Source organism: Coffea eugenioides, chromosome 5 (assembly GCF_003713205.1).
Source record: "Coffea eugenioides isolate CCC68of chromosome 5, Ceug_1.0, whole genome shotgun sequence".
NCBI lineage: Eukaryota > Viridiplantae > Streptophyta > Magnoliopsida > Gentianales > Rubiaceae > Coffea > Coffea eugenioides.
The window spans coordinates 43,048,822-43,059,055 of record NC_040039.1 but is presented as its reverse complement, the minus strand read 5'-3'; the positions used below and the strand labels follow the sequence as shown (position 1 = coordinate 43,059,055).

Here is a 10,234-nt window from a genome sequence, read left to right as displayed (position 1 = left end):
AGTGATTGAATTTAATTAAATGCTTCGGCTTGAAATGAAAAGCTGAGAAATGAATGAAATCCCACAGCGAGTCAGTAATACTACAATAGCTCTCTTGTAATGGAGCAAATTTTATTTTGTCTTCATTATTCTCATTTCATACACTTCATCTCAGAATTCATCTTATTTGCGACATGATCTTCCACCACAATAACGATGCTCAATGCCATTTTTTAGTTAGGAAATACTAAAGTGTTTGGAAATGGTGAGATGATTTATGCAGGGAAACTTATCGTGTTGGTGCCACAACTCCTAGTTCGCAGAAATCCTGAAGGACAATCAATAATTGTTGTCATAGTAGCATTGAAACAAATGCCAATTTTCTTACCAAGACTGGAGTTTGACGGGGAGGAGTCACGCACATCAAATCTGGCACATGGTTACTGATAGCTTTGTAAATAGTAGAATTTACTGAACTTACGGTAGGATGCTGCCGGACGTATATTGCTCGTGGCGAGATAGTTCAAAATATTATGTCTTTGACTTAGTGAAAGTCCTGCTGAAGTATGTAGCTTGGGATACATGTTTCCGAGCATGTCCCATGCTTTTGTCCATTCATGTCTCCAAAACGATTGAAACTTCTCCTGTCGAAACGTTTGCGCAGTAGGCGATGGTTTTGGTGAGGTCTGGCCACCGTAAGTTTCTGTTGTCCAAATCTGGAAAGTCTGCTTACAAGAATGATCATTGCATTGTGAACCTGTGTAAGTGCATATTTCATGTTCAAGACATTTGAAAGCCTATAGAATTACCCGTAGTGAAGTATAAGGAGAACTTGTGCAATTTTGCAAAATTTTGGTGAATGTTGCCCGGCCAAAGACCATGTATTGTGAAAACGGTTGGAGAGGTTTCTTTGACATCTGTTGGATTAGCTGGATTATTTCGGTCAATAGCCTCTCGGCCATTGTTTCAAAAAAGTAAGGTACTGAAAGCTGAGTTGATTGTCTGGGGGGCAAAGCAGGAGAATCAGAAGGATAAGTTTAAACACTATGCCCATCATCCCAGCGACAGTATAGCGATTAGCACATAAAAATTTCGGTTGTGGAGGGTGGAAGATTATACTTCTATTAGTGATAACTGAGCCTATTTATAGAACTGCAGATTAAATTTTACTTTCTCCGTCCTACTTTGATAGGTTTATTTTCCTTTTTCATTCTTCTAAATTATAATTCAATATTCAATTGAAGAATGTAGTTCACTTATAATTTCTTTAAAATGCCCTTTTTTTTTAATGTAAGTTGTTATTGAGTATAATCTAACTTATTTAATGTAAAGCTAGTTAGTCATACTCCATTTAATGTAAGAGAATTTTAGGAAGATGATAAACTAGATTTATTCTTCCAACAAAATTAACTAACTTTTCACAAATTGCGAAGAAAAAAAAACCAAACCTATAAATTTCGAAAGCAGTACTAAATCTGTTGATGTTTTTGGTCCATAGGCTCATATTATTTGGGAGGGATTTCTATGGCATAAATTGACAGGAGAAAGGAAAAAATATGAAAAAGAAAGACCATTAAACCATATATCAACTATTTGCAAACACGTATTTGATGCTCAAGAAATTATAATGACTAATCTGCCATTCCATAAGACTGGAAAAATTGGTGATAGTTTGATAAACTGATTTCCATTGTTGAGTTGGGAAAGGAAAAGGTGTAATAGCATTTGTATTTTATTTAATTTTAAACAAGCAACATTTTATGGTTAACATGTTTACTTTTTCTGTGGTCAAGCATACAACATGTGACTTGTTTGATTAAAATAAAAAGAAAAAAAATGGTACCATACATGAGCCATGTTGCTCATGTGCTAAGTTGCAATGTCTGCTTTAGTGCCCAAGAACTTATGGGCTAGAGAATCAAACAATTTACAACTCATGTAAATCATTCATATTCCTGCTGGGCTTAGGCAATCTTTTGCTAAATGTTTGACATATTCTTTCCGGTAAGTAGTATAGCTCCACTATAATGTGATTTGATTACAAAGTTGGATTGATACTACAATCTTAAACAGATATTTGTTTTCTACAACTTTTTTTTTATACGAAAAATGATAATGAACTTTGTTGGACCAACTTGTATAGTTTATAGTGACCTATGGTCTAGGGCATGACTTGATTAGTGGTGGCGATTGAAACCGAACCTATCCAAATTTTACTTAAAAGAAAAAGGCCATACCATCTTGTTACAAAATCTCTTCAATATTTATGTAATACGGCCTTCATTTTCCAGAGTTTCAAGCTCGCTATTCTTTTGTCAAAACGATTACTTTGATTTTCTAGTCAGAGTGACACAGAGTCACAACTTACATATATGCTGCCTCATATGAAAGCTGTGCTATATAATATATAGAATTTGTATGTTTCTTGCTCAATTTATGTGATTTAAAGAGAATTTATTTGCAATATTAGGGAGGCCCAATAGCACTAAACAAATGTTTACATTGGCAATATTGTAGTAACAACATTATTGTTATTTCTCTGAAGGAATGGTAGAATGTTTTATGATAAAGGAATAATTTCAGAAACCTTTCCTGATGTTTCCAGCAATTTTACTAAACTCTCTCAAAGTTTTAAAATTACATTTACTTCCCCTAATTTGACACTTTTAGTACACAAATGTTAAAATAGCGTCAAAAATTTATTGGATGTCCTAAAATGCTCTCATCTAATAAAGTTTAATTTATTCTTCTAAATAATTGTAAAGTAATTTAACACAATTACAAAGGAATGTATGTCAAATTTTATGCCCATATTAACGATAGACTATTTTTAATGGTGCTTTATTGGAGATATAATTTTTTTTAAGATTGCAAAACAAAGTGCCACCATAATCTTTTTAAAGTTGTAAAATAGTCTTATGGTGGATCTACCATAGTTTGGTAGTGAGTTTAGGTTATTTATGTTTTAGTTATTGCTGGTTTATTGTTGATTTTGATAGCAGAAAAAACAAACAAACAAACAAGAGTTGCAAAAAATTAGATGATATTCAATTTTTTTTTGTAAATTCCTAATCTTTTATTGATCTAGAGAAGAATGTACACTATAGAAGGGATTGTCCCTTAGTCATATACATCAAATCAATAAAAGAAACCTATAATCTATACTACAAGTCCATACAGTGTCATCAATGATGCAAAGGAATATCAAGTTCAGTGCATAGTTGTAAATTTTCCTACTTTCTATCCACCTATTTCTATCCTATTACTAGGCCTCGAACATCCATAAAAATCATATGAACTATATACTCAGGAGAATGCAATATTTTCTTAAACACTTGTTGATTCCTGCTCCACCACAAGTGATACACAGTGGCTGCAAACGTGATCCTTCTTGCTTGAGAAACAAAGTTCTGTTGAGAGCAATGCATGATCATCCATTGCAATTCTCTATCCCACTCAAGAGCCTGCCCGTAAACCAAACACTTTTGTTGGACCTATTCCCACACATAAGTGGAATATGGACACAAGAAAAATAGGTGGCTAAGAGTTTCATCACATGTTTAACACAACTCACATTCAATCCCCAAGAGCATAGTCTCTCTTTTGTGTTTAATCTCTGCCTAAAAGCAAGCCATAGTATAAAAGAATGCTTGAGATAATGTCTCTTACCCCATACCAGTGAGTGCCAAGGCACTTTAATTCCAAAAGATGAAAGAAGTTTTAAAGCAGATTTTGCTGAATAGACACCATGAACATCACATGTCCAAACAGCATAATCATTAGTCTCTGGAACAGGAATAAAATAAGAAGGGTTGGCATCTATCAACTGTGTCAATTCACCTCTCCGACATCTACCCATTGGCCAATTCCAATTCCCTGCTTTTATTATAGCAGAGACCTTTGCCTTTTCTAAAACTCCAAGCAACTTCAGTAATTGAGGAGAATAAAGATATTTAAGAATTCCTATAGCATGCCAACTATCATGCCAGATAAATGTTTGTTTGCCATTGCCAATGACCATCTTGATGCAGCTTCTCACTATTGACCTCAACTTCAATATTTTCCTCTACCACCAAGAACAGTCAGTCTTTGGTTGGATTGCCCAAAAACTCTCATTTTTAGCAAGTAAAAATGGATCCATTTACATGTCCAAACAGCATAATCATCAGTCTCTGGATCAGGAATAAAATAAGAAGGGGTGGCATCTATCAACTGTGTCAATTCACCTCTCCGACATCTATCCATTGGCCAATTCCAATTCCCTACTTTTATTATAGCAGAGGCCTTTGCCTTTTTTAAAACTCCAAGTAACTTCAGTAATTGAGGAGAATAAAGATATGTAAGAATTTCTACAGCATGCCAACTATCATGCCAGATAAATGTCTGTTTGCCATTGCCAATGACCATCTTGATGCAGCTTGACGGGTTTTTTTCTATAAGTACAAGTTTAATTCCGAAATATACCCATTTTGACTGCAAGTATATAAGTCAAATTAGTAGTTTAGAGCAAATATCGGGTCGATCCCACGAGAAAAATTGGACAATTACCGGCACTACTAAAACTTCTATATTATTTAGACGATCATAAATTAAAAGAGATAAAATTATGCTAAACTTATGCTAGAAAATAATAGATAAAAGCTCCTTAGCCTATAGTATCCCTAACTACTCATGCAAGTGCTACTTTTGGATCATTGAGTACTACTATCTTTACGAGGGCCTTGTAAAGATTGGACATCTCCTATTTTCCAATTTTGCCCTTGAAAATATGACCACGTGAGAGGGGCGTGCTATTTTTAGCCGGAGAAAGGAGCAAAAACGAGCATTATGACCAAATTGGATCACAATTTTAAATGTGAAGGACAATTTTGGCTGATTTTATATGTTAGGGACTAAAAAAGTATTTTTGGTAAATGTTAGGGACCAATTTGACAAAATTCTCTTTAAAAAAATATCTCAAAAATATTCTAGAAACTTTTTACTCTTAAATATTCCAAAATATTTTCTAAAAATATTCCAAAATGTACTCTAAAAACTCTGTTACAGCAAGTTTTTTTAAAAACACCCCCAAAACAGCTAATCCAAACGGAGCGTTTGGAAAGGAATGTAACTCTTGTCACATGAGTTCATCTCCTTGCCTTCTTCATCCTCCAACCTCTTCTTAATCTAGCTAATAAACATGAAGGATGAACTAACTAGCTAAACTATCCTATACTATACTAACCTAACACTAAAAAAATGTAAGAACTACATTTTTTGTAGTATTCTTGCACTCTCCAACTTCTTTTTGTCCTTGCAAGTCCATGACTATTTATAGATGATTTAGTCAAGAAATGAGGCTTCAAACATCACTTTTACAGCTTCAAAGTGTTGTCACATGTCCATCAATAGTTGTGAATTATTGGAGGAGGAAACAAGTTGTACAAGTGGAGAGCAGCCATTTCTGACCAGAATCCGGCCACAAATCAGCTGAATTGCTGCCTTTCTTTACAATTTCTGTTTAGTCTTCATGGCATTCCAATTTTTGCATCAATTTCAAATGAACTTTTCTCAATGATAGAAGCTAAATTAACTCTTTAACAAAACATAAAACTTGTAGCTCCTTGGGTTAGCTTTCCAATGCATCAAGAATCACCTCATTTGGATTTGTGTAGGCAGAGAAATGACAGAAATACCCTTGACTGCTCACTGCCTTGTCTCAGCTTCGACCATAGACAATTAGCTACTGTAATTCGGCTTTTTGACTTAGAAAACCTTCAAACCAGATTTCGATGTCTTCACATGAATTGTAGATCTATCTCTTATCTTCAATATGGTTCAAGAATCATTTCAATCTGATCATTGTACCTCAAGTTATAGCTGAAATACGAAAATGTGCCAAAACTGTCAACTTTCCATTTCATCCAAATGAAGTACATTTCCAACTCCTATGCAAATTATGGACAAAATACAAGTAAAAATGACAAAAACCTCATTTAATCACTTAAGAGCATTTTAAACTAATTATAGTCAAAATAATCCATTTTCTTCATACAACATAGCCAAAGTGACTAAAAATAGCATAAAATATCATTCAAATATAATGTAAATTGGTCACTTGTCACAGCTTCTCACTACTGACCTGAACTTCAACAGCTTCCTCCACCACCAAGAATGGTCAGTCTTTGGTTGGATTGCCCAAAAAGTCTCATTTTTTAGCAAGTAAAATGGGATCCATTGAATCCACAAAGCGTCCTTCTTATGGTAAATATCCCATATATGCCTAATTGATAGAGCCTTATTCCACAATTTCAAGTTTTGTAACCCTAAACCACCTTCCTTCATTGGTTTACACACTTCATACCAACTGACCTTGTGTTCACTACAAGAAAAAAGGTCATCAATGACAACCAGCTCTTGTCACAAAAAAAGTAAAAGTCGTCACTGATGACAATTATTGACAAATTTAAGTCGCCACAGAGTCGTCAGTGAATGCCCGTCGGTAAAGATGTACAGTGACAACTTTATATGTCGTCAGTAAATAGCATTCTTTATTGACAACTCACTTCGTCAATAAAAAGTACAAATATAGTGATGACTTTATATCTTGTCAGTGATGGCCACAATAACATTGTCACTGAAACTTCTTGATGATTGTTGCTTGTATTGACTAATTACTAACAACTTTGGTTCACGCTTGTCACTAAAATAGACGTGATATTGACAACTTTTTGTCATCACTGTAGGCTTTAAGTTTAGAGATACTAATTAGTGACAACATTTCATTGTCAGTGGAGAAGTCTAATTAGTGACAATATACTGTAACCGTGTAGTTTGATAAAGAAAATTATACTGGAATTAATCAATCCAACAATTCAATTCACGAATTGAGAAAAATAACAACAAAGCCTGCTAATTAAAAACAGAAGACATCCATTACATTCGAAATGCCAAAATATCATACTTAAGTTCAACATCCTGCTACAGCTTTACAAAAATAAATCTAAGTCCTAAACTTAGCTAGCAGCTACTGCCGAAACACTTCAAGAGCAAAACACAACCTTGTCTTCATTGTTCTTCAATCAATTAGTAGCTGTGGATTAGAGGCCAAAAGAGTTTGAACAAGCAATACAAGTCTGCATAAAGTAGTATAATAATTAGTAGGTAACAAGTAGCTTGGAGCAAAAAAATAAACTATCTTATATTTACCTACAACAAAACTCAATCACGATTAGAATCTCAGTCAAGACAAGAACAAATAAGGCAGAAAATTAACATAACAAGGACAATATCCCAAATTAGCTTAGAAGTTAGCTAGTTAAGTATTAGTGAGGTCAATACCTTTTTAACAAACTACTCAAGGCCAAACAAAAATATTACTAGCTTTTCACGGAGTGGCTTAACATGTCTTCCTAACAAAGTCATGGAGCCAACTAACAAAGAATTTTTTGACTGAATATTATCTCTAACTCGAATAGTAAATTATCGGATATCATTTTACACACACTCAAAACAGTAATAGAAAACCAACTACAAGCAGAGATATGCAAGAAATCATAGCTAGCAAATGGCTGTACATACTTTTCATGATTGGATAGAGAAAACATGCTGTTGAAGGAACAAGGCCTTCCTAGGACTTTACAAACAAGACAATCAATAAATACAATCAAATCAGAAAGTGTCCTCAACACCTCTATTCCTGATAAATTTCTACATACCTGAGTTCTATACATAAAAGTTAGTCAAGGAAAGGGTACCCAGCTGGACTTGTGAAGGTTTAGGAAACTTAATCTTATACAATATAAAGATTCTGTGGATCTACTAAGATCCCAACTTACTCCCTGCTCACGATAAATTGATGTCTAACTTTGCATTTAATGCCATGCAATAAGAAAAAGAGTGGTAATGATTTTCTCAATTTTACCATTGACTACTTGTTACCCAACCTTCTCCATTTATTAAATTCAATTCATAATGCAATCCATGTCTTTCCCACTTCTTATTTAAGTTTCAAACATTATTGTTATCTAAGTTCATTTTAAAGTAGAGCCGACTCTAGCTAGGACATCCATTTGGAACAAAGGAGTGGAACACAAGTTATCAGCTTTAAAGCTATCTCACATTTGTTAGAATTTATTTAGTATATGTTTTACATTGTTAAAATCTATGAGTTAATTAAATATAACAATTTGTAAAAGTTGCATCTTACAAGACAAAAAAATTTTAGTTCATCAACTTGTAGCCAAGAAATTTGTCCTCTTATCATGCCAACCAGATCTAAAGGTGACTTTTTGAGAGACTATGCTAGTAGGAAAGCACTTGCATGTGAAATAAACATATTAACCACAAAATCGTGCTTAAAATCTTTGGAAAAATGGTTTGGGGTTGATGCATGCACAAATACTGGTTGTCTATATTTCCACACAAAAGCAAAAGCATATTGATAAGAAGCACCTTTTGGCATCTGGGAATTCTAACTCGTCTTGATCAAAAAGCCAGCTTTTGGAAAAATGGTTTGGGGTTAATTTTCTTGTTGCATCAGCTGAACCATCTTCATAGAGGTAATTTTACTGCCTTTTCTATAATTATGGACCTAAATATGCATCCAGTAACATAAGTATTGTTAATATTCACGTAAAAAATGATCAACTTGACCACTAGCCTGTCTAGAAAGAAGGCAGAGCAAGAGTACCTCAATCCACTTTACAACAGGTTTTCTAGCATGACCTTTAGAATGGTAGCAATTTTAGCATGTCAAAGGAAGGAGTAATCATCCAATAAGAAATTCATCAAATTGATCTTCTCCAACAATTAAAAGGCACAAAAAGTTCCTAGCTTGCTTGAAAAGCCATGCCAGCTTCTTACAAAAATCCTGGTCAAAAGATCATTCCGTTGCATCTTTAAGGAAATGCTCTATTCTATCAATCTCAATACGTCATTTAACATTACAAAAAAACACATAAGGCAACTCTTCCTAGAATATCATAAGGAAATGAAACTTAAAAGTGATAATTAACAATGATAATGCCAAGTCTTTCACACCACCAAAAAAAGGGAATAATAGTGATGTTGGATAGCAAACTTTTTGACACAATTAAAGTCCACACTCGCTCATTTTCTCAGGTATTCTAGAAACCTGAGAGATTACAATAGGCTAATAAAGTCATTAGAACCAGACAAATCCCCTAATCTAAAGCAACCGAATTAGCATGTTTCCTGATTATCTGGCAATTTTACATGTCTATGACAGCAAGGTAGCAAACTTGGCAAGTATCGCATTAGAATCATGCTGCAGAATCTTATTCACAACAGAATCTCTAGGGATGCTACTAACCAAAGTGGCATTCGTATCTCAATCTGACTGACTAGGGACAAATCTGTTATAATCTAACAGTACATGACTAATTTCACAGCTGAGAATGAAATTAAAAACACAAGACGAATACAAATAGTCTTTATTGGATTCATCTATAAAGAAAGGGATACACAAAGACTACCTATTCGTTCTTGTAAATTGATACTCAAATAAATCAAAACAAACAACAAAATTAAATAGCCACCTTAGTTTCATAAGGAAAATTTTCATGATTTTTTTATCCTTCCTTTTCAATGAATCACTTATTGGCATAAACAGCCTTAGATTAATGAGGCAGTAAAAAGTTTTAATTGACATCCAATTCCATCTAAATATTTGGGATCTAGGTAGTTTTTAATCATCTAACTCCTAGCCATGTTTTCTCTGTCTTGTATCCTAACATAAAGATATATGCATCCAAGATTATTTTAATGAAGGCACAATAACTAAATTGGGGAAACTAATCATCGCAAACAGCAACAAAGAAACTCCAAAGTAATGAAACACAAATTTTATCATTCAAATTGATCACAATCAAGTGCATGTGCTAAAAGTAAAACAAATATGAACATGATGTACTATTAAATCAGCGTTATCATCAGATGACAACTCAATGCTTATAATTTAAATAAACATTAGTACTGGTGAACAGCAGTACATTTTTGTAGGTCATTTGCAAAGCAAAAATTCTAGTAAAGTGTACTCATGATTACTAAACAAAAGAAAAAGGACTGAGGGAGAGTGCCTGTAAAGTACCTCAAAGTGAAAAATGCAACTCAATGAGAATATCCGAGGAAGACCCTAAGCCTATGTCAACAACTTCAATTGCTACAAAAAATAAGAAATCAATCAAATCTAAGAGAAATAAAGTAATTTTTGTGATCTACCTAAAACTAATCCACACTATATTGATTTATATAA

At 33.7% G+C, this 10,234-nt stretch overlaps 1 pseudogene; it reads right to left on the bottom strand.

Annotated features, from left to right (window-relative positions):
- Window positions 1–254: 254 nt before the first annotated feature.
- Window positions 255–1,036, bottom strand: LOC113770041 (annotated as a pseudogene).
- Between the last annotated feature and the right edge of the window lie 9,198 nt (window positions 1,037–10,234).